Below are 25068 nucleotides of genomic sequence, written 5' to 3'. Positions count from 1 at the left end.
TGAATTCTCACCCTAGTAAAATAACCCTAATAGCTGTCTAAATGTAAACTAATAATAATAATAATCTATTTTATTTTTATTTATTTATTTGTAAAAAAAAAAAAAAAAGATCAAGATGACATGATGTAGTTGTGTATACAAAATAAAAAGTAAAGTACAGTTGTAAACAATATACATAATGATGGAATTGTGTGTGGCATAAATGTCCAAAAAGCAAATATTTGTAAATGGAAAAAGAAAATCTATTTACAGAAGCCCATAAAGGCCATGTATTTTTAATATTAATAGGGGGGGGGGCCTGACTGCAGAAAGGAGCAGACGTGTGTTGCTGAAGCTCTTGCAGCCCCACGCAAAGCAACTCGAATTTCACTAAGCAGAACCTGTGACCCGACTTTCTTTGGCTGCTAAGTAACTCGGGACACCGAGACCTACAGAATGACACCTCTCCCGAGGTTGTACGCCAAGGTCCCGACTATTCGGCCATTGAGGCCTACACATGAGGCGGACGGGGGGAGACGGATGCTCTCTCGTTGTCCCAAAGCACTGAACAGCACAACTCAAGCATCCATTTCCCCCCCTATGGACCGGCGGAGGTTATCCCAGTCCCCACCAACACGGCATGCAAAGCAACAGAGACTGCAGCTGACCATCCGGACTGGGGCCCTGGATGGGCCGAACCCAGCAACATGACAGATGCTGTATCCAGGCCTACACTCACATTGCCCAAGCCTACCAGCCTGGACCGGATTTTCCAGAAATTCCTGGCCTGACTGGAACGACTCCTAGCCGGGTCCCCCCCTGCAAATGGAGGTGAGGAGAAAGGGAAGGAGTGGGCTGATCCCGGGTAAAGCTTGCCCCTCCACACCCGCTGCGACCACTGAATACCCACCCAGGCCGGAGGTGCCACGGAGTCGTCCTCCGAAGCTTCAGCCACCACGCCAGAAGCCCGCCACTTCCAGGGCCACCCGCGGTGCCCACAAGGATAAAGACCCGGCTCACATAGACGTCCGAGTCTGTGGCAAGCAGAAGCTGACCACACAAGAGGCCTGGGGCTGTGGAAAAGGCCTCCCTTCCTCACAATCACTCAGCACCGTTCACTTCGCCCATGCTCCAACAGCCACACGACCCAACAAAGGAATAGGCTGATGCAGCGGCCCATACACTGGCCTCACATGCAAGACCGGGCATCTGCATGGACTAACGACCGGAGAGATATACACCACTGAAGGAGAGTATTGCTCATTACCCGGATGGACACTGACTCTCCGTGACCATGCCACTTGACCCAAAGCCGTACCACTGCAAGCAACATCTATTAAACAGTGACTCTCTTCACTCTCAAGCTCTGTTCATCTTATTTGGCTCAGAAGCTCATCTACCGGTTGGCTACCCATATGTCAGTTATCACACCAGCAGTTGCCAGGACTATAGCGCCGCAAGTGTGACCCTAGCCCATAACTATTCACAGGGGATTATTCCCTCAACGCTTAGCCTGTAGCTTGCTGCCAAGTAGATATATCTTGTGGATAGCTTAAATTAACCAAACTAACCTAATCTTAAATCACAGTTAACCCTAGCCTGTTTTACTCAGTTAGACTGTTAGTTTAAAATGAACATAATGTCTAATTAGCCTGCTAACATAACGTTCTTTATGATATAACCAAACTAGCATGATCATATACTAACACTGCGCATGTTACTCATATGACTTAATAATAACAAAAAATGTGCACGTCTCTCATATACCCCAATGTAATACTTCAATGTGAAACACTAGAGGATAGCCTTTTGGGTACCTCATAAGAGAATGTTAAATGTTTATGCACACAAAAAAAAAAAATTTAAATATATCTATATAAAAAATACATGCCCTCTCTGGGCTTCCGTATGTAACGGTACGTATCAATATTATTATTATGTTTGTCATTATCATCATTTATTTATAAAAAGCAGAGTTGCAGTATTAATGTTCTGTCCATCTTTTCTCTTGATAACAGTGCTGAGCACAATTCAGATATGTCTTACAGGGTTATTCACTAAAATGAGAATTCAAAATCAATTCAAATTAATTTTAGATTTTAGGCCACAGTAGCTGAACTCAAAGCATTGTGGATTTTTAAAGTTTGACTATTTTTGCCTTAAATTTGAAATTCACTTGGATAAACAACTTGGGATTTTGCTGGTTTTGCTTTTAAATAACAGTAATTACAAATAGACATTGATATGTGTGTGTGTTCTTTTAAGTATGTTCAAATCAGACATGTGTATTTGTATTGTTCTCAATTTTGCAATGTTACATTATTGCAACAATGCTTATTTGTATTTTATTTGTTTTTATTCATCATATAGGAAGCATTGTATTTTTTTTATTAAATATTGTCAGGTTTGTTTTGTTTATAATGAATGTCAAGTTTGAGATTATTGTCACTGTACTTAAAGGGATCATTTAGTGCCAGGAAAACAAAGCCGTTTTCCTGGCACTATAGGGATAATAGATCCCTTTCCCTCGGGCCACTCTCCTGTGGGGCTGAAGGGGTCAAAACCCCTTCAGCCACTTACCTGAATCCAGCTACGCCCACGCTCCTCCAACACTGACTTCAGCCGGTGGGGGAGACCTAATGCGCCTGCGCGGCAATGGCCGGGCACGCATTAGACTTCCCTATAGGAAAGCATTATTATTCAATGCTTCCCTATGGGGGACATCTGACGCTGGACCTCAAGCGTCAGATAATGGACCAAAAGTCTGTTAGACAGCCACTAGAGGCAGATTTAGAGCTGCAATGTAAACATTGCAGTTCTCTGGAAATGAAATGTTTAACATTGTAGCACTAAGTGCAAAAGGGTCACAGAACCCAGACTACTTCAATTAGCTGAAGTGGTCTGGGTGCCTACAGTGTTCCTTTATAAGTGTCATCATTGGTTTATTAAGGTTGCTGATTTTCATAGGGGGGAAATTATTATGTTAATGAGTTTATAAACCTTACCATACTATGCTATTTTTTCTTTTCCTGAACCGATTAATGCCAAACGTGTTGTTGAATAAACATCAGAGAGGTGTGATTGTGATCGTGTAGATATCGTTAATGGCTCATCGGCAGTTGTTAACATGCTGATGATTATCAAACAATAGATTGCAATCAAGGGCTAAGTCAGATGGTCTAAAGATACTTAATCACAAGCAGGGTTGTGTCAACAAGAGCTAGGGCTGGGGTAAAGGTTAGATAAAGGATCCCAGAAGTTCTCACTTTGATAACACCCTCTAGTGTGATAAATTCTCCATTCATTCTCTTTCTATTAACTTTATACAACTGTAGACAATAGCTGGATAGTCAATATAGAGAAAGCTTCTGTGCAAACAAGATGGAACTTTTCCACAGCCTTATATGCAAGCTCCCAACGTGGCTATAGATTGCATATAGATAAATGTATCATACACACCAACTTTGCTGTGCTCATATGTATATCATATTACATTTCCACCCTTTATAAATATGCTTATTAGCATTTCTTTACAATATCACATTTGACAGACAGGAATATAGCATGAGAGACAAAATGGAGATAAATTCAATGGACGCTTACATGGTAGTAAATTCCAAGACATACCGTTAAATGAGAGGAAATTTAAAAAAATACCTTTTAGGTAAACTGAAGAATTAGCAAATTGAATAGGACAATTGGCTTATTCCTGCCATAATAATCAGTGGAGTAAATTTAGTAGGTGCAGTAAAAACACATGTGCTCATAAAATTAGTTGAATTAAAAAATGTGTGTTGTATTTTGCAGCATAAGTGTTGGGTTAGAACAATGATGAGAAAAACCATGGCAGAAGTGGCTAATTTAAAAAAAAAAAATATGGGTTTAAGATCAATTGGAGGTTCTTCTTGGATACATGGACAAAAAAAAATGTATTTAACAAAAATTAAATTAGCCACTAGGAGACCATTTGCTCATAGTTGGCTGCAGAATTCTGCACCTCTTTGTTAAAAGATAATAATTATTTAACTACATGTTAAAATTACATGTACTATGTCCTTGTTTCATGTGATTTGGTGGCTATGGGAGGAATATGGTTGTCATTAATATCTGTCCAGAAGTGAGAGATATGTAGTCTCCTAATATCACAGCACAGAGCACAGCAGACATCCCTCCCACCCTCTTATCTTACCTTTTTTTCTCCTCTTTTTTTCTCTTCTTCATTTTTTTTGTTTTCTTTTTGTGGGTGTTTAACTTTACGTGTTTTAGGTTGAAAAATCCCACAGAAATTTTGTATATGCTGCTGTTTTATCCCAGGATTGTGAATTGTATATGTCTTTTAATTCCTCTACCTATTCTGTGTTTAAATAAAGAACTTAAAAAAAGCAGGGTGCCCAGGATGGAAAGATTAATCAGGGAACCTTGTCAATGGCTGCCTCTTTCTCCACCCCATGTGCAGAAGGCTTGGAGGGAAGGATAATGCTGGTACTGATCAAGGAAAATGCCAAAGCCTAACTCTATTCTATGTGTGATGTGATGCAGGGAATACTACAAAGGGAAAGAACCAACAAATATTCTCTACCACTCCCTCCAATCCATGACCAGTGAAGTAGAGGATAACAATAATATGACTTGGCTAGAAAATCCCAATCAAGAGAGCACTTCCTGGTCCTGTTGTCACAATACTGTTATATAATTATAATGTAAAAAAAAATGTTTTATATATATATATATATATATATATATATATATATATATATTTGTGTTAGGTGCTCATGATAGTACAGAGTAAAATACCATAATTAAATGTAGGATAGTAAAAAGGGCAAGTCGGTTGTGGTGTGCCGGAACCGACGATGAGGTAGGCCTGAGAAAGAAGAGGACCTACCAAGGAAAAAGAAATAGAAAGGAAATAAATGTTAAAATGTGGTGTGATGGGAGGGTCATTCAACGCTGACCTCGAACGGTAAGGAGCAAGGTAAGGGGTGTGCCTTAAGTAGGCTAGGAGTGGATACCATGAACCCCCACAGATCCAGGGCAAATTGCCTTAATACATATATATATATATATATATATATATATATATATATATTTATTATTTACATATTTTGCCCTTTCAACACTATAAGGAAAGTAGCACATTGTACTGCTCTTTGCCAATACAAAGAAAGGGTTAATTTGTTTTTTTGTGAGCATGCCCAGTCAGACTATATTAGGTTTGATTTGTGGTGTATTGCTAAATAGACCTTTAATATAGTCCCTTCCTCAACAAAAAAATGTGTTTTAATAACAATTTCAGTTCTAAAGGTTACTTGGTTGCAGTCTTCCATGGACAGAGGAAAAATTATTAGGAATGAAGATAATTCATTCCTTCTCACTCCATGAGAATGGAAAGTCTGTTATCTTTAGACAGTAAATGAGTTTTGTTTTGTTTGCTTTTTTAATTCTTTATTTAAAGAAGATAAAGATTGACAAAGTAGTGGAATACAACAGTAGATAGACAAGCATAATAGACAAGCAAACATTCTGGTAAGAAACTCCCACTCCTAGAATAGAACAAAACATAAGATACAGAATGTACTGATACACTTACCTCTGAAATACTCTCTTTTTTCTGTCATTGTCATGGCCACACTTAAACATGTACTGTCTTACCTATCCTACAAAGCTCTTGACCCGTTTTCCTTTCCAACGACCGTACCAGTTCTGCTCCCTATCTCCTCAAAGCTAGAACGACTTGTCTTTATCCATCTGGTATGCTTTCTCAACTCCAACTCTCTCCTTGACCATGGCTCGGTAAGCATGGAAATGTTAAGTTCCATTATAAGTCGGGCATGGTCCATCCATAAAAAGTACATCCGGAGCTCTCTTATAACCTCCCTTGCATATCTCTTTCTTTCCCCAGCCCCTTTTTGTGTGTTTCCCCCCTCCATTCTTTTCAAGTGTCTCTTTCTTCAATCCCCCCCCCCCCAGCCCCTTTATGTGGCTCTCTCCCCTCAGCGCATTGGTAAGGGACACGGCATGGTGCTGAGGAGGGGACTTGGGATGGGGGACACAGACTCAGAAAGGGGACAGGGGCTGACTAGGGGAACAGGGCTGAGGAAAGGGACAGGGGCTAAGGAAAGGGCCATGAACTCCATATCCGCAATATCAGCAAATGTAAACTTAAAGCAATAGCCAAAGTAAAATTATAAGGAACGTCAAACTTAAAGAAAAAATAAAAGATAAAGGGTAGCACTAAAGACCAGAGTATCAAAATTAGGGGAATGTTCTCTCCAGGTGTATGGTGAGATGGATAATAAATTCCCTCAAGCCACTCCTTTAGGAGAATGTGTAGTCAAGCTTCATGGAGAGGTGACTGGAAGAGGCAGGGGGTGAATAACCAGTGGGCAGCTGTATCCCTCTGGCACAGGGATCCTTAGAGCATTAAGAAGGATGTAGAGTCTCCTAGAGAACTGCAGCTATAATTTCTGCCATTGCATAACACTATTAGGCAGAAGGGATATCCCCAGGCATAACAGATGAAATGTTTGCAGAGGATGTTAGTAAAGGGTCTCCATTCTTTGCACCAGGCCAGAGTGGAGGGAGACAGATCTTGAAATATGAGGACCAGTTTTCCTTCATGTGTGTGCGGAAATTCCCTGCATTAGTGCCTCCTTAGTGTGAAAATAGTGGACTGTAACATCTCGAGGGGGGGGGGGGAGGTCCCCAGCTGACACGCTGCTCCTAAGAGTGCCATGGGTGCTATAAGGAACATGTCTTCAGATAAACTAACTACGGCATCCCTTAACATAACAGTAAGTACCCCCACCTAGTCAGTCTGCTGAACCCCTTTGGGTAGTCCCCTTAGGTGGACGATGTTCCTCCTTGAACTTTTGGAGAGATCCTCCAGTGAAGATTCTAAGCTTTTAACCCATGCCAGCAGAGAAAAGGTGGGATCTGCAGTTTCATTGTGGTGCTGGATGGCCTCCTCCAACTTGTCCTCCATGTCAGCGATCCTCTGCCCAAGTGTCTGTATTTCAGCATATATCTGCTGAGCACTTATGTCTATCACCCTTTCAGGGAGAGTTTCACTGTGGAGAGCTTGTGGAATAGATTGTCAACGTTGTTCCTTGTGGTTGCAAGAGCCGCAGGTTCCATATCATCTCCGCCACACAGTAAGCTGTGAGGTGCAAATGCTCCACCATTTGCGCCACTGCTGGGGTCAGTTTGGAAAAAACATAATGTGGGAAAAAAAGGAAAAATGTAAGTTTGATGGAGAAAATTGCATCTACCGTGAAAATTGTACAGTGAAGGTCATGAAAAATAAGTTTTTGTACGTTACTTCTATTAAAGGAATAAAAGCTGCTATTTAAGAGAACACTATAGTGTTACATTCTTAATAGTGTTCTCCTCAGCATGTAGATTCAGGGCCCACCTTAATCTAATTAAAAAGTCCCTGCAGCCGCCATTTCCACCTCCCATGTTGGAGAGCCGACTCTTCCCCTTTTCGTCCAATCCAATGTTCCTCATAGGGGAGCACTGGTGACTAGAAGTGCATGTGCAATAATGATAATAATAATAATTGGGGCCAGCACCAGGCTCTTCCAGTTCCAGTATTGTAAAGCGCTACGGAATCTGTTGGCGCTATATAAATGGTGACAATCATAATAATAATAATAATAAAATTAACTGTCAGGAAGATGAACACTAGAGATGTGTTTAGCCCTGCAATGGAAACATTGCTGTATCTACTAAATGGGAATGTTTTACATTGCAGGGCTTAAAAGACAGGGTCACTGCTCCCAGATCACTTTATTAAGATAGTCGGGGTGTCTATAGTGTCCCATTAAGTGAAGTTTGTAAACTTAATAAGAATTGCAGCATATCAATAATAGTCAATGCTAAATTATTTTGATATATCATTTTGACTAAAGACATATTGTGTGTATAACAATATAATAAAGTGTTCCTGATCTTGAAGCAATGACTATTGGAACAGTATCAGCTAATTAGTGCTACTTGGTTAACCAAGTATTTATATAAAGTAAAGTGAAACTAATGGGCAATTTGCCAATGCTGACAAGGTTATTACAAAATCCTAAACATAAAGAATCCTGCATTACAAACACTCAAAAACTCAGATAATAATATTCTTTACATATTTTAAATTTATCCTATATGATTGTTTTGAAATACTTATTATAAATATATTTAAGGCATTTAAATTACTTTTTATGAGACTGGACTCCCTGCCTTTAATCATTTCTTTACCTTCACATTAAGAGCTTCAATCTGCTAAATGCTACAAAGCCTTTGTAATGTTTGAAGGTTCCGTCATTTTGTGCAGTTATTTCTCCAATTTTATTACAGCTGTCAGAGTGTTATGGGAGTTGTGATCACTTGTGTATATTAAATTTGGAGGTACTTATTAGGTTTACCTTTGCTGGGAGCTTTGCCTGTGACTGGATTTCAGAAAAAAAAATGTTTTAATTTTTTTCAGGTTTTAAAAGGGAGATCCTCTGGATCCACAAAATTACAATCAGGAACAAGAAAAATTCCAAAGAAATATCCCACCTCCTCCCCAGCAACCTGACGACATACAGTTCTGGGAGTACAACTACTTTTATTCCTGCCATACACGGCTTTTAAACATTGCCCCTAGCATGGGGATTCTTAGTCACAATTACAGGGCTTTTCTTTCTAAGATCCTTTGTGCCTGAGAAATAATTATGTGAGAAAAAACTATAACTTAATTATCTCTCAGGTACAGAAAAATCGAAAACATATAAAACATCCAAAAATCAATTTTAATAACTTCTGAGCCCCACAAAAGTCATATCATCGAATAGCTTGGATCTGAGCGCACACTTTGCCAAAATATCACTCAGATCCCTTTGGTTATTCGGGAACGCCATTCAAATGAAGTTTTGACTGGTCGGCCATGAGGTGATGCCCCAAAACAATTCCAGAGAAAAAAAGGCAACTACTAGTTGTCCTTCGGGGGTTCTCACACGAACACTGGTGAATCCATTCCCTGGCTGTTAGGGTACAAATGCTCCTCCAGTTCGGTAGTTTATGCCTCCCGAACACCGTTCTCCTAACTGTTCATGAAGTTGCATGGGCAGCGGTACCAGTTTCCAGGGCGCTCGCAGGGTCTCATATCTTCAAAGAGTTCTTTTTTTGTGTGTGTGATATATTCATTTTTTTAAATAATTTTTAAAGAGGCAAATAGACGAAATATCTCCAGACACTTGCTTTGCCGTTGTGGGATTGCTGGTCTTGCTTCGGGCACCTCGTGGCTGCTTAGGGATTGAGTGCGGTTCCTGCCTACACTTCTGCAATATTGAATACTAAAGCGACATAAAACAAATATAAAATGTATGGGTTTCTCACATTATAATCTATTTTTTTATGAAGATTATATGAACATTTGCAGTGTTCCTCTATAAATACAAGTACCATACCAATAGGATGTATGTATATGGGTTTCTCACATTCTAATCTATTTTTGATGAAGTTTATATGAACATTTGCTGTGTTCCCCTATAAATAAAAGTACCATACCAATTTAGTCTTTTTCCTACTCTAACAGTATGAGACATCAAATACTCAAAATACCAAAACACTGCCAAGGTTTACTTGTCCTGACCTCCACTCATACCTTTTAACATACCCCCTACATCAAACAAGTGATTTGCATAGCAATAAACATCACAAATCACCTAACTGTGAGTGTTAAACTGATAACAAAAGTGCTACAGTGATAATGAGATTACATTCAAGAAGACATAAAAGTAGATCAGTAAGCCCTGCTGTTAAGTGTGTCTTTCAGAACCCCAGTGAGTAAACATACATATTATTATAGATTAAATACCAAATGCAACATTATATATAACAAAGTATGGGCATTTTCAGAATTTTCAAATTGTAGAAAACTGATTTATTTCACACAAGTGACAATTCACACAAAAATCTACGTTTCGGATCCTTCCTGAACATTAGCACAATTGGATCTTTATAAAAGTCTAGGAGGGGCCAGAAATGTGGATTATCGTGTGACCTGTCACTTGTATTAAATAAATATGTTTTTTCACTACTATTTTTTCTTGTTTTATATATAAGCACCAAAATATTCCGCAGTGCTCTACAATAGTTTTACATGTTTTGAAAGTCCTGAGAGTGTGCTGACATTTTGTTTTTTGTTCAGTATATTGGGTTGGTTTGCACGCAGGCATTGTATTGTTTTTATATATAAATACACACATATTTGAAAAAAAAAAACTAAAAAGTAAATAAAAAAAACTAAAAAAAACATAATAATAGAAAAGACATCAAACTGTCTTTCCTGAAGCACCTATAAGTGACTAAGAGATCTCAGTTATAGGCACATCGCTCCATAGGTATATCTCTAGCAAAAATCTTGATCCAAACAAAATCTTCACTATATTCTATAGGTGTAAAGGAGAAGAAGACGTGCAATACTCTACAGTATAAAACAATTTAATGGGCAAATGCACTTACAAACAGATAAGATAAAACTGCATATCTCCACAGCAAGAGAATCTCAGGAAGCACCTATAAATCTTTCCTGAAGCACCTATAAGTGACTGAGAGATCTCATGCAATCCTTGTTCATCTTCTATCCTCTAACAACATATGGATCATTGCCTGATGGATGATATACAAGCTAATAGAGACTCTTTTTCCAGGACAGACTACCTTTAATTTGGTCAGATCCAACCATTATTTTTAGAATATTTTTGTTTCCTTTTCCAGAAGCGTTCAGTGGCTTGTACACAATTTTTTGGACTTGTTATTTTTATTATTACAACTTTTTGCCTCTTTTTTATTTTTCTTTATTTTTTTTCATTTTTTTTTGTACATATTCTATTTGTTTATTTTTTGATCCATACAAGTATTTTCAAAGAACACCTATATCTCCTTTTTTTAAATTGTGGGCTATAGTGATATTATCATATATAAACTATTAGATCCACCAGATTATTGACTAACTATTATTGTAAACTTGTCCATGTTGTGCAATTGTTCAACTTATGCCTTATTTGACTTGTATATACTATGAATTGTGATTTTCTTATATATAGATTTATTTTTCTACATATATTGTGGCAGGTACCTTGCTTTGTATGAAATTATATAGTACCTGTTTCTGCCTTCTTCTACGTAATGGCAATATATATATTTTTATTAAATTATTTCTTGAATTTATTTGAGTGCTGTATTATTTAGATATTTTTTTTTGTATATAGCTTAGAGGTTGAGTGCCAACACCATTATAAATTCTGTATTATCACTTTTGCCACACTGAATTTGCTGACAATGAAATGTTATGCAATTTCTATTTGTTTTATAAGTACCTTATGTCAAATTAACTCGCTACATATGGTATAAGATATAAGTTAAAAAGGTTTTAAGGATATAGCACAAAATCTTCTTTACATGCTCCACTTTTTTTATTTTCACTTTTGCATGTTGGTGTATGTTAGATAGCACATTGTTTGTTTGTTTGTTTATTTATATTTAGGCATATCCTAAAACTAAAACATAAAAACACACCATGTTCCAGAATATCAGGTAAGAAAGTGGACACAAGAAATATAACACAAAGACCAGTGGTGCAAGCATTGTATTGTTATTATTCACATTAATATATATTTCTCCAGAGCTATTTTGGGTTGTTTGGCTGCCACAGACAATATTGTATAGATAGAGGAGAGAATGGATTCTATTAAATATCAAGAAATTCTGGAAGCTGAAACGTTGTTGGATATTCCAGAAAGACAATGGTCCAATTCAAAATCAATCACAAACTACTTAAAGAAATTAATAATTAAAGTTTCGGTATGGTCTTTCCATTCTCCAGACTTGAAATCTTAAAAATCTTTAGATTGATTGCAAACACACAGTGTATGAGAGACAACCTCAGATTATTTCTGAACTATTAGAGTATTTTGAAAGGAAAAATTTTTAGATTGTTAACTTCTTTTCACTTATCGAATCAACAAAATATATTTTAATATATTGGTGTGCTCAATATGCACATTGAATGTACATTCATATGTTATTCAACTAGAGATTGTAAATTGAAGATGTTATGTCCCAAAACTTGTCTTATTTTTTTAAATTAGTGAAGTCAAATTGAATTTTTGATCTAAAATGCATTTCAAATTACTTTTATTTGCTTTTCAATCCTCTAGATCAGTGGTTTCCAACCCAATCTTCAAGTACCCCCTAACAGTCCAGGATTTAGGGATTACCCAGTTGTGTCTAAAGTGTTTTTAGAAAGATAGAAAAAAAAATACTTTAGACACAACAGGGTAATCCCTAAATCCTGGACTGGTAGGGGGTACTTGAGAACTGGGTTGGGAACCCCTGCTCTAGATCAATGGTTTCCAAACCAGTCTTCAAGGCACGCCTATCAGTCCAAGATTTAAGGATTACCCAGTTGTGTCCAAAGTGTTTTTAGAGAAAGAAAAAAAAGCACATTGACACAACTAGGTAATCCCTAAATCCTGGATGGGTAGGCGTGCCTTGAAGACTGGTTTGGAAACAACTTAACCTATTTTTCCTGTTACATCTTATAATAGTTTGTCTAATCTGTTGTGAAATTGTTGTTACATTAAGCACTGCATAATAAGTTGTCACTATATAAATGCCAATAATATTAATCAGAAGAATATAATAATAATAATAATAATAATGATAATAGCATGTTTGAGCTTTAATTGATTAAACTATGTATCATGTGATTTTCCTGAACTATAAAGATTTTTTTTAGTTCCATGTAGTCCATGTAGTTCCATGTATTTATTATTATTATATTTATATAGCGCCAACAAAGGTGGGTTGTAGTGGCTTTGCAGCCCCATAAGCAGCAAACTACAATGCAGTTTGGTGTGTTTCATAAGGAGTGTTCTGATACCTTTATAGAATGGTATTCAATGAAGACTTAGCGTGGTTTTTTGGGGGGGGGAGTTGAGTTTGTTTCTTTTTTGTTTTTTACTGACAGTTGCAGGAGATGAATCAGTTGGGAGCCATTAACTGTTTAATTGATACGGTTGATTTAGATTGCATCAATGCAGAAAGATTGCTAATTGTGAATCTCAACATGTATGTTCTTCAGTTACAAATGTGTCAGTGATAAGCAGCACACCATACTCCAGTCTGTTGGTAGAAGTCAGAATGAGAATTGGCAGAGAAAACTAATGTGTAAATTAAGTTACAACCTATTTTAATAAAGGAAAGTGATGCTTCTAACTTGTTATAGTACAGTAACAAGAGTTGGAAAACCACAAAATTCAAGTTTTGTTACTTACTGCGAGGTATATGTTTGTTTGATTTTTTTTGTTTTCTTTATGAAATCAAGAGTGAGGTAAAATCTTATGGCTTGACTGGCTTAACATTGTATTAACTATCATATGTATTAACTATCATACTATTTTTTTTCAAATGGTTTTGGGTTGTTAGACACCTTTTAGTTAACTTTTATATACTTGGTGATTTTCTTTATCTTTGCATTTGAGGTGTTGAGTTGATAGCTGGCTGCTCAAAATTTTCTACAATAATTTTGATGACTTTTGATTCATGCATAGGATAGACATCGACATGTTCTCACAATGGAATCACATTTTGCAACACTATTACAAACTATTTGTATTTTTGTTGATCTTGAGTTAAGGTTTAGAATTAAGGTGATGGGGTGTAACAGCAGATTCAGTGCACCTGTAAAGTGAAAAGAAACAAGGTAGTTTGCTAAAAAAAAAGTTTGTAGGTAGAGTAGTTTTAATTATAGTGAGTTACATGTGTGGCATCTTTTGATTAGTAGAGTAGAATTGCATCCTACTGTAGATAAGGAAATATTTACAACAGTGTTATGCAAGAGGCAAATGAAATATTGTTGTATATTCTCTCCCTTATCTCTAAGTTCTCATCTAACAGCCACTTACATGATATGGAAGTAATTTGACAGGTAAGTCTCATAAGAGAAGAGTATGTGGTATTCATGTTTAAGGGCACAATTAGTGGTAGTGCAACTGAGCATTACATACTAGGCAGCCAACCCCATTAGATTATCTTCCGCATAGCTGGAAAACACAGAGCTTCTAGAGGAATCATGGCCAGACATGTATAGTCTTCAGATTGATATCACAGATCATTTGAGTAGTAATTGCATTGCCATTATCCCTAGTTAAGAGGATGTGGGGTCAACTCAGGGTGTGACAATTGAGGCTTCCTTATAGTCAATTGAATACCTGAGACATGAGGTTCGCCAAGGATAGCATAAACTTCTTCTTGCAGTGCCCCAACTCCTCTGTGGTACATGGGAAGATATGTAGTCTTGGACACAGGCAAGTAGGACCTTTGAGAAACTTGACTGTTACACATCTAACACAATGCCCTTAGATGACACAAGTAATAAAGATGCTATGAAGTCAATGGCATGCTGCATTGTGACCATCCATTGTGTCAACATTAGGTGCTTTGATTTATATGTAGTATTTTGTTATGGTGTATGCATTATAGATACATTTTAAGATTTTAAGACATTTTAAGATTGAAATATATGTATGTTGCCCCTGTAACGTGCAGGTGTGTGATCCATGTGTGTATGTATGTTCGTTCTGCAAGTACTGGAAATTTTCAGTGTAAGATGTGATAAGATTTATTCCCACTTGTCAAGTTAAATAACAAAGCAGCTATTTTAACCACAACCACCCCAACCCCCAATTATTTTGCAATACATTTGAAACATTATTGTAACTCAATTTTTGAATAAAACACATATATATATCTTGACAATTTTTCCAAGAGTAGATTTGAGTGTGGGTCAAATCAAAGCTCCCACAGGTGAATAATTAAAATCTGAAGCTGAATATTTGGAACTTCGTTTTATGTATGGCATATGTGAAAATCCAGTTATCCTCTAGTTCCCAAACTGTGTGCCGCGATGCAGGGGTGCCGCAGAATATTTCCCTGGTGCTATGATTATAGCATATATAACATTACTGCTCAACAGGGACTCGGTCAAGTGCCGCGGTCCTTTAAAGCGGCACTGTCATGCCGAATCTCGTTGGTTTTTTTTAACCCCCCTCCCGCCTCCACTACATCCAATTGACCTATTAGTCACCCCCAAATGTCCCTAAGCCCCCCAGATTACCTCTTTTTTAATCTTTATTTTCTGCCCCGATCTTTATTCAGGGCGCCGCCATCTTTGTGTGGGTAGATTAAGTCCCTGTGGGACACGTCATCTGCCCACACTAGATAGACTGTGAGATTTCCTCACATGCCCAGTGAAACACCTGGACATGCGAACGGGAATTTCGTCCATTCATTCATCAGACAGACGAATAAATGAATAGAAAAATCAGACGAACAAACTAACACCGAATATCAGTGTTCGTTTGTTCGTTCGGTTTATTACAAGGAGGGAGCTACCGGCTCGCAGCTCCCTCCTTGTAATATGTAACTATAGAAGCGGCAGGGAGCAGTGCTCCCCGCCACTTAATAAGCCCCCCAGGTCCCCCTCTCACTCTATGGGGGTCAATATGACCCCCATAATAGCATAAGGGAGATTAAAATTTCCCAAATGCCCCTACTCACTATACCGCAAGTAGGGGCATGTCCACTAAACAGTGAGCAGCCTGTGGCTGCTCACTGTAAAAAAATCCTACTATCCCTAAATAAAAATAAGGGGGGCGGACCTATTGTCCTCCCCCTGGCCCCCACCCCTAAGCGGCGGGTGGGGGCCATCAATTACAATGGGGGGACGGGGACCTACTATCCTCCCCCCCGGCCCCCACCCTTGAGCGGCGGGTGGGGGCCATAATGATAATGAAGGGGGGGACCTACTGTCCTCCCCCCGGCCCCCACCTCTGGGTGGCGGGTGGGGGCCATAATGATAATGATGGGGGGACCTACTCTACTTCCCCCCCGGCCCCCACCCCTGGGCGGTGGGTGGGGGCCATAAAGATAATGGGGGGGACTACTGTCTGCCCCCCCCGACCCCCACCCCTGGGTGGCTGGTGGGGGCCATAATGATAATGAGGGGGGGGCCTACTGACCTCCCCCCCCCGGCCCCCACCCCTGGGTGGCGGGTGGGGGCCATAAAGATAATGAGGGGGGACCTACTGTCCTCCCGCTCTCCGGCCCCCACCCCTGGGCGGCGGTTGGGGCCATAATGATAATGAGGGGGCACACCTACTGTCTTCCCCCCCCCGGCCCCCACCCCTGGGCAGTGGGTGGGGGCCCTAAGTAAAATTACCCCCCTCCATCAAAGGTGACTAGGGGTCCCCAAGCCCATAGTCACCCACCCCCCACCCAAATAAAAAAGCCCCTACCTACCCCCCTCACCCTAAAAAATAGTGAGGGGGGAATAAAATTACTACCCTGTAAAGTAAAATTAAACTTACCATTCAACGTCCTCTTTTTTCTAAAATCTTCATTTTTCAGCCCCAAAAAAGGGCAAATAAAAATCCATTATACCCGTCGAAGTTAAAATAAAAGAAAAAATTGTGGCTGCTCACTGTAAAAAAAAATCCTACTATCCAGCCCCCACCCCTGCGCGGCGGGTGGGGGCTCTAAATAAAAATAAGCCATCCAATCCCAGTGCTCTGTGTCATTTTACACAGCGTGGGAAAATTCCAAAGAACTTTCCCACACTCTGTAAAATGACACAGAGCACTGTGATTGGATGGATTTCATTTTACACAGCGTGTATGTGTCGGTGTATTTATATGCATCTGTGTGTTAATGTGCATGAATATCTGTGTAAGTATGTATATATGTGGTAGTGTATGTGCATACATCCAATTAGTCAAACAACAGCACAACATACAAGCACACTCCTGCAATCTAACACAATTTTTACATACAAACACACCCCTGCATTCAAACAAAAATATATATATACAAACACACCCCTTCACTCAAACACAAATACTTCACACAAATGTACATCCACATTTAAAAGTGAACATTACATTCACACCCCTGCAATCAAACGCAAACATTACATACAATCACACCCCTGTATTAAAACACAATAAATGTATACAAGCATCCCTTCAAACACCAACACTGTACATTACACTATAGCGCCAGCAAATGTATACAGATATACAAACTAGAAATTTTGACTTGGGGTGCCTTGGAAAAATACTGAAATATTAAGGGCGTCTTGAATCTAAAAAGTTTTGGAACCACTGCTCTAGATACTTGAGTTTGCAATTGTAGAAATATGGAAAACCCCTGAACTACTATCTACACTGATCAATCACAACATTTAAACCACTGACAGGTGAAGTTAATAACATTGATTGTAACGTTAACGTTAGTGTCTTTGACAAGGGCCAAATAGTGATGGTTAGACAGCTGGGTCATAGCATCTCCAAAATGGCAGTTCTTGTGGGGTGTTCCTTGTACACAGAGGTTAGTACTTGCCGAATCAGCATCAGGACCATGGATGCCCAAGGCTCATTGATGCACGTAGGGAGCGAAGGCTAGACCGTCTAGTCCAATCACACAGAAGAGTTACTGTAGCTCAAACTGCTGATAAACTTAATGTAAGCCATGAGGTATCAGAACACTCCTTGTGGAACACACCAAACTGCATTGTAGTTGTCTGCTTATGGGGCTTCATAGCCACTACAACCCACCTGAGCCACTTCCTTTTATTTTTTTCTTCGCTATCCATGCCTCTCCTTGTCCAGGCATGGGATACTCGAAACGGTGACCTTACTCCGCTGCTGCTTTCTTTCTCATTCCCTACTGTTCTCACACATACTTTTGGCTCTTCTGTTGCATTATTTTGTTCTTTATTTTCCTTTAGTTTTCCAGTTGAGATGCTCTCTTTCACAATCTTGTGCCACTTTATATACCCCTTTATATACTACTTCTTTTAAACCTCACTATTCTGGCAACCTTGTTTTTGGGTACACATTTTCACTAATGTTTTTGCTCTAAACGCTGCATATACTCCAACAGACACACTGACAGGGTTAATCACTAAAGTAAGAATTCAAAATGATTTGCTAATTTGAGGCCAGAGTATCCAAATTGAATGCAAAATTGAATTTTTCCATTTCAGCTATTTTCACCTTAAATTTTAAATTCACTTTGAATTCTAACTTTAGTGGATAAACCCTGACAGCGTTATCTGAGCTATCCTACTGTTCTGGATTCCAAATAATGTCCACTCTACCTCACTGTAAATGTTGGCATGAAATGCTAATTTGTTACACTGTTGTTTTACAATATAATTTAATGTTTCCATATATGAAGAACTTCGAAAAATCCAGAAAAGACATGCATTCCTAAACACCGGAAATAGAACAATGTAGTTAATATAGCTGGCAAGTTCACTTATGGAGGTTTTTGCATATTTTGAAATATTTAATATAACAGTTGATAATTACCGTACTTGCTCCTCTATCTGTATTTTTCTAATGCATAATATAATGGCACAAAAACTTTAGAAAAATACTCGTACCTGGAACAGAAATACACGGTGTTCATAACCTTAATGGTCCTAACACAGTTATTCATTAAAGTGAAAATTGTGGGAATTCCTAATACACTGAGATTTCTTTGATTTTCACAAATGTTGTTGTTATTGTGACACGAAAGACAGAAATTCAAAGTGAATTCAAGGTGAATTTCAAATCTAGGCTAAATTAGCCAAATTGAAAAGTTCTCTAAATCATCCATGCTTCCATTTTGCCTGCTCTGATATTAAATCGAAATTCTGACAATTCTCACTTTTGTCATGTACATGACACATACAACATAAATAACAAAAACATTTGTGAATGTCAAAGATATCTCATTGCATTATTCCTGGTAAAACACATTGTAGTTCTCACTAAACAAATATTTGTGATGAATTGCCAATCTATTTGCAAAATGAAAGTTACAATTCGGCTTTGTCCTACTGTTTAGTGAATAAATCCCAATGAAAATAACAAATCTGCGTATTCTTATTTTGTATCAGAAAAAAAATGAATCCTCTTTTGCTGTGGATAGTTTAATTGATTTTATATGTTCAACCCTCTTTTTTTTTTTTTTTTTTTTTTTTTTTTTACTCACTGACTACAAAGAGCCAAATATAGAGTTTGTGAAGATTTATTATGCAGCTATCTTTGTAGTAAGTGGTCATACACCGTTTCTCAAGCAGTTATATGAGTGTGAGCGCACTTCTTATTGCAGACCATGATTAAGTCTGTCCACCCCCACCCTGAGCCTCAGCACTCATTGGCTTATCTTGAGGCAATGATCCAACTGATGAGTTTTGTTGATGAAAAGGATTGACTCTGCAATTGAATATTAATCCCAGCAGGGGATCCATCTCATTTCCAGTGAGAGGATGTGCCCAAATAAGAGTACCTCATGCTTGAAATGGAGATTCTCTTTTCATTGCCGACATCCTGTTTGAGAGAAATGGGGAAGATGTAATTTTTATCAAGACATTACTGTTGTGTTTAAGAAGAAATACCATAACCTTATACAAAAAATGCACCAAGGTCAACCATCCATGTTATGTTCAGAATATTGTATTTTTACTGTAACATGCAGTTTTGAATAAGGCATTTTTGCTATATGCAGTGCCTAGCAGGGCCGGATTAACATAGGGGCTGATGGAGCTGCAGCTCCAGGCCCATGCCATTTTTTTTACTACTCTGCACATGCTCTTGCTTAAGTATGGAAACTTAAGAGGGATGTAGGGGAACAAAACTGGTGTGGACTAGCTGACAATGAAATTTGTCAAAGTAAAGCTGACTTTGCGCACTATGCAGATGCCCTTGCTGCTTCAGTCTCTCTAACACTGTGGATTGGTGTCTAGCACAAGAATTCACACCCCCTCCCCTTTAATATATCCAAATTTTGTAGTGCTACAACATGAAATTAAAACAGATATTACTGGATTTGCCTCCATTTTTTTTACATAGCATGCCTTACACATGCAAATTTGTTTCAATTCATTTCCAAAGAGTTTGAGGTTAGGACAAAAAGTTTTATTTTAAACTTGTCAGATTCGAGAATGTCTTTTTTTTCCCCACAAGTTTGTTTTTCCCGCGAAAATACTGTCAAACTCCAAACACAAACTGATTTTTTTTCAACAACAAATCCTTAAGTTCCTATTTACAATATAGAAGTTCAAATGTATAGTTTGCTGTGTCATGATTTGTATATTTTATTAATCTTTTTAAACAGTTATCAATCTCAAAAGAGGATCCTCTGCTGTGCATAGTCAGAAAGTAAGAGATCTCATTGATAAAGAAATAATATATCAAAATGGTACTATTTTAATACATTATTTAGATCTGTTACTTTCTGACTATGTACAGCAGAGGATGCTTTTTGAGGCTGATACCTGTATAAAAAGATATAAATAAAAGATACAAACCATTATCAAAAAAATCACAAATTATTATTATTAGTTAAATTAAATATGGGACATGTTCTCCCATCTCCACTGCAGATCTTTTTAAAAGTTACCATTGACGTATTGGCTTCTTTGACTGATGTTCTCCTTAGCTACATTTGGTTGTTCAACCTTGTTCTTTCCATTAATTTGACTTATGAATATAATACAGGTAGTACTCAAGGTAATGTTTGAAGATTGGAAATCTCCAGAACCCAATCCCAGCCTTGACAACGTTTTAGTCTTTGTGATACTATTTGTTTAGATGTACTCTCCAACAAACTTTGAGGCCTTCTAGATGCAGGTGTATTTATTCTGAGACGATGTGATACTTTAATTGCACACAGATGGACAACATTCAACAAATCATGAAGGCAACTGATAGCACCAAAACTGATTTAGTGATTTCAAACAAAACAATGGAGATGAATACTTAATCAACCAGCATTTTTTTTTTTTTTGCTTCATTAAATTAGTGACCTAGTTACATAGTAATCTAGGTTGAATAAAATAAAGACTCAAGTCCATCAAGCTCAACCTTTGAAACAAATATTTGTGTGCTGTTGATTCAAAATATTATTGTGTCACAATAAAAACAAAAAACATATTCTAAGAGTAACACATGTTGGAAAAAACAGATGTTAAAAATAAAATCCAATTTAATTCCACATTTGAATGCAACAAAACATGGGAAAGACCAAGGTGAATATTATGCATGGTGGTGTATATTCCCAATGGGTGTATTAAAATGTGTTTTGTGTATGCATCCTTATGATAGGATACTTCATTAAAATATAATCAACACAGTCATTCGGCAACAAATGAGAAAGTTAAAAGAAAAAGATTGACGCTAAAATTATTCATATTGGTTTGTCATTAAAATCCACAGTGCTTTCATCTTTATCTTTTTTTTGGGGGGGGGGGAGGAGGGGGAATTGCATAATAACCATTATAACTTCCTCTTGTGTTACTGTCTTGGTTTTTGTGTGCTTTTACACGGTTTCTAAATGATGTTGATAAATAATTTTTTGTATTGTAAATGCTGTTGATACATTTTTATTTTTGTATTGTCAAGAAATAAATCTGAATTATTTATTAAATATTGATAAACAGGTGTAGCCTTGTGGACAATAAACTCAAATAATCACAATCAATTTGTGAAATAAGAAAGCAAAATTAATTAATTATAGGGTGACACTATATAAGATATATATAGACACGCCACCTATATACCCACGTGTGATGGGTGAGAAAAAATATATAAACAAGAGTATGTGACCTTAAAAAGGTACAGATTCCCAAAGGGCCTTCCCAAATAGCAACCCCTTTACAACACAATATAGATAAATATAAAATTTGGATACAGCTGTGTATTTGCAAGACAAATTAACAACACGATGTACTGTGATATACAAGTAATAAGTGTGATATTGGTTGCACTCACAAGAAATCGATAATATGAGTGCCTTAAATCTTTCCCTTTAAGGGAGTGGAGATTTTAGTTACATCTGCTTTCCTTGATGCCTGATGGTTTTCCCAGAAAGGAATCTCAAGTGTCAGGATCAGGTTAATCAAGATTTATTTTAGGCAAAATAAGCCCATAAAATACAAAAACTATAAAAAGTAATCTATAAAAGCAGTCCAACGTATTTCTTCCACAAAATGAGGACTTCCTCAAGGAAAATAAGTAAATAAATATAGCATAACACAATACAATTGCATTCTAACATAATCCCCGCATAGTTCCTTTAAATAGGGCTAACTCCATATGTTGATAGGTGGATCCAAGGGTGTCTGCTGATTTCGGAGCCCCTAATAGGTTGCTTCTCCTCCAGTGGAAATCCGTCCGAAGAGGAACGCCCTTCTAACCCAGCCACGATCGATATCTCATCCGATTTTTCGAGCCAGTAATTTCGTTAGCGCTGCTTGTGATCCTGCACTATGACAGATGCATTCCACCATCGGCTTTCTGTTTCCATAGGAACACAGTCAATCGACAAAAAAATTTGAAATTTAAAAGAAAAAGATTGACACTAAAATTATTCATATTGGTTTGTCGTTAAAATTCATAGTGCTTTCATCTTTTTGTTTTACACTGTTTCTAAATGCTGTTGATAAATTAACTTTTGTATTGTCAAAAAAAAACTGAATTATTTATTAAATGTGTACAAGTATTGATAAACAGGTGTAGCCTCGTGGACAATAAACTCAAATAATCACATTCAATTTCTGAAGAAAGAATGCAAAATGTATTTATAATAAGGTGACACTATATACAACAAAGAATCAAAGATCAAACAATTAGTCTCTAAACATGAAAATAAATTAAACGAAGAAGACATAGATTGCCATCTTAAGAAAATCAATAAACAATTTAAAAATTGAATAAATCTATTGCATCAATTATTATATACTTGAGAAAGTTAAAAGGTAAGCCGGCTTGTATAGTTAGGCAACTAAAAACTAAGCAAGAATGATTATTTACAGGTTTGCCGAAATACAATATAATTAATGAAACAATGATCAGTGACTAGCAAAAATGTATAAAAACAAAATAAAAACAACATAAATATATTTGTATCCCTAGAATAAAATATAACAAATTCACTTTATTAAGGATTATCTGAGAGATGTGACGTATTGAACAAATTATTGTTTTTAGAATGCTTGCCTAAACCCTAAAGTGGAAATCACCTATTACTTATAATATAATTGTCACATACAGGCTGAGATCTCTCAAAGCTAATCTCATAGAGTATTATGTGTGATGTCACATGTGCACATGAACAGTAATTCCAAGAGAGAGAGAGACGAGGAAGGAAGAAAGGAAGGAAGGAAGATCACAGTGTGCAACTTTTCATTTATATTTTACAGTCATAGGAAAAAGAAAGTACACCCTCTTTGAACTGCATGGTTTTACATATCAGGACATAACAATCATCTGTTCCTTAGCAAGTTTTGAAATTAAAAGTAAATAGATCCTCAAATTAACAACAACACATCAACACATAAATATTACACTGGGTCATGATTGTCCAAAATGGAGAAGCAATGTGGGAGAAACTAATTACACTCTTACTTTTTCCATATGAATTTAGTGGCTAAGTAGCAGACAGATGCAGAACCACTTCTATAAAAGCAGAAGTTTTAGTAGTTTGCTGCTCTGGAGCATTCATGTATGTGTTAATACAATGCCAAGGAGAAAAGACATCAGCAATGATATTAGAGAAGCAATAGTTGCTGCCCATCAAACTGGGAAGGCCTCTATGGCCATTTCCAAACAATTTAAAGTCCATCATTCTACAGTGAGAAATATTATTCAAAAGTAGAAAACATTCAAGACAGCTGACAATCTTCCCAGAAGTGGACATGGCAACATGGCTTAGGTTTGCAAAGATGCATCTGAACAAAGATCCTTTGGACAGAGAAGACAAAAGTGGAGATGTTTGGCCATAATGCACAGTGCCACGTTTGTCAAAAACCAAACACTGCATATCAGCACAAATACCTCATAACAGCTGTCAAGCACGGTGGTGGAGAGATGATGATTTGGGCTTGTTTTACAGCCACAGGACCTATTAACCTTGCAGTCATTGAGTTGATCATGAACTCCTCTATAAACCAAAGTATTCTAGAGTCAAATGTGAGGCTATCTGTCCGGCAGCTAAAGCATGGCTGAAATCGGATCATGCAACAGGACTATGATCCCAAGCACACTAGCAAAGTTACAACAGAATTACTGAAAAAGAAAGAATCATGGTGCTGCAATGGCCCAGTCAAAGTCCCAACCTCAATATGATTTAAATGACCTTAAAGGGAAACTCTACTCACCGAAAATACAGCTTATTTTCCTCCCAAACTAAATTCTACCCATCCCCTGCACCTCTGTAACCCCCCTTGCAAGACATATAAACTTCAATAAATATTATAATTCTTACCTTATTTCCAGCGCCGCGTCACACATCCATCCTCCGTCGTCTACACCCCCTTCCGCGTCATCCGATCAGCTGACCCACTCTCCTTCCCTCCGCCAATGAGCTAATACTCATTGGGAATCATTGGGAAGCAAGAGCGCATGCGCATCTAACGCAGCGCCCCACCCCTCGCACGCTTCACGCAGAGATTCATTGAATCCCCTTGTGAAGCTGCATTAGACCCACGTGATGTGCGACGTCCTCATACAGTGCGTGGGGGCGTCGCACGTCGTAACTCACCTTTCCTCTCCTATGGATGCGGAAGCACCATCTAGCGGCTAGGTAAGAGAAGGCAGCTGGAGGTGGGATTTTCAATTTAACCAAAACACTGCGGTTTAGCAAAAACCACAGTGTTTTGACAAACTTGGTTAAGGGTAGAGGGCCAAGGCACCCAGACCACTCAAATGAGATGAAGTGGTCTGGGTGCCTAGAGTGTCCCTTTAAGAGAGCTGTGCATAAACAAATAACGGCAAACCTCAAGGAGCGTTGTAAAGAAGGGTGGGCCAAAATTCCTCCACAGCTATGTGAGAGACTGATAAAGTCACACGGAGAACAATTACTTCAAGTTATTGCTGTTACAGGTGGTTCTACAAGCTATTGAATCCTAAGGTGTACTTAGTTTTTCAGACATGACAATTTTTACTTTACTTTTGTTAATTAAATCATGATCATGGTGTAATATGTCCTGTGCTGTTG

The sequence above is a fragment of the Pelobates fuscus genome, chromosome 1 (genome assembly GCF_036172605.1).
Source record: "Pelobates fuscus isolate aPelFus1 chromosome 1, aPelFus1.pri, whole genome shotgun sequence".
NCBI classification, from domain to species: Eukaryota; Metazoa; Chordata; class Amphibia; order Anura; family Pelobatidae; genus Pelobates; species Pelobates fuscus.
The sequence above is the reverse complement of the archived record's forward strand: the minus strand, read 5'-3'. Positions refer to the sequence as shown.